This window comes from Triticum urartu, chromosome 4A, assembly GCF_056163025.1.
Source record: "Triticum urartu cultivar PI428250 chromosome 4A, HENAU_Tu73, whole genome shotgun sequence".
Classification (NCBI taxonomy): Eukaryota; Viridiplantae; Streptophyta; class Magnoliopsida; order Poales; family Poaceae; genus Triticum; species Triticum urartu.
The window spans coordinates 532,056,232-532,058,221 of NC_141876.1; positions in this window are offsets into that span (position 1 = coordinate 532,056,232).

The window sequence follows — 1,990 nt, forward strand, 5'->3', positions numbered from 1 at the left end:
GATTGAGACTTAGAGTCATCTAGATCGATGTAAAAAGCTTGCATCGACGTAACTCTTTACAATGAACTCTTTTATCACCTCCATAACCGAGAAATATTTCCTTAGTCTTCCAAGGATAATTTTGACCGATGTCCAGTGATCTACTCCTAGATCACTATTGTACTCCCTTGCCAGATTCATGCTAAGATATACAATAGGACTGATACACAGCATAGCATACTTTATAGAACCTATGACTGAGGCATAGGGAATGACTTTTCATTCTCTTTCTATTTTCTGCCGTGGTCGGGTTTTGAGTCTTCACTCAACTTCACACCTTACAACACAGGCAAGAACACCTTCTTTGACTTTTCCATTTTGAACTACTTCAAAATCTTGTCAAGGTATGTACTCATTGAAAAAACTTATCAAGCATCTTGATCTATCTCTATAGATCTTGACACTCAATGTGTAAGTAGCTTCATCGAGGTCTTTCTTTGAAAAACTCTTTTCAAACACTCCTTTATGCTTTCTAGAAAATTCTACATTATTTCCGATCAACAATATGTCATTCACATATACTTATCAGAAATGTTGTAGTGCTCCCACTCACTTTCTTGTAAATGCAGGCTTCACCGCAAGTCTGTATAAAACCATATGCTTTGATCACTTTATCAGAGCATATATTCCAACTCCGAGACGCTTGCACCAGTCCATAGATGGATATCTTGCTCACTTTGTTAGCACCTTTAGGATCGACAAAACCTTCTGGTTGCATCATATACAACTCTTCTTTAAGAAATCCATTAAGGAATACAGTTTTGAGACATCATTTGCCAGATTTCATAAAATGCGGCAACTGCTAACATGATTCGGACAGACTTTTAAGCATCGATACGAGTGAGAAAATCTCATCGTAGTCAACACCTTGAACTTGTCGAAAATATTTTGCGACAATTCGAGCTTTGTAGATAGTAACACTACTATCAGCGTCCGTCTTCCTCTTGAAGATCCATTTATTCTTCACGACTCACCGATCATCGTGCAAGTCAATCAAAGTCCATACTTTGTTCTTATACATGGATCCCATGTCAGATTTCATGGCCTCAAACCATTTCGCGGAATCTGGGCTCATCATCGCTTCCTCATAGTTCGTAGGTTCGTCATGGTCTAGTAACATGACTTCCAGAAAGGATTACCGTACCACTCTGGTGCGGACCATACTCTGGTTGTCCTATGAGGTTCGGTAGCAACTTGATCTGAAGTTTCATGATCATCATCATTAGCTTCCTCACTAACTGGTGTAGAGATCACTAGAACTGATTTCTGTGATGAACTATTTTCCAATTTGGGAGAAGGTGCAATTACCTCATCAAGTTCTACATTCCTCCCACTCACTTCTTTCGAGAGAAACTCCTTCTCTAGAAAGGATCCATTCTTAGCAACGAATGTCTTGCCTTCGGATCTGTGATAGAAGGTGTACCCAACTGTCTCCTTTGGGTATCCTATGAAGACACATTTCTCCGATTTGGGTTTGAGCTTATCAGGATGAAACTTTTTCACATAAGCATCGCAACCCCAAACTTTAAGAAACGACAACTTTGGTTTCTTGCCAAGCCACAGTTCATATGGTGTCATCTCAACGGATTTAGATGGTGCCCTATTTAACATGAATGCAGCTGTCTCTAATGCATAACCCCAAAACGATAGTGGTAAATCAGTAAGAGACATCATAGATCGCACCATATCTAGTAAAGTGCGATTACGACGTTCGGACACACCATTATGCTGTGGTGTTCCAGGTGGCGTGAGTTGCAAAACTATTCCGCATTGTTTCAAATGAAGACCAAACTCGTAACTCAAATATTCTCCTCCACGATCAGATCGTAGAAACTTTATTTTCTTGTTACGATGATTTTCCACTTCACTCTAAAATTCTTTGAACTTTTCAAAAATGTTTCAGACTTATGTTTCATCAAGTAGATATACCCATATCTGCTCAAATCATCTG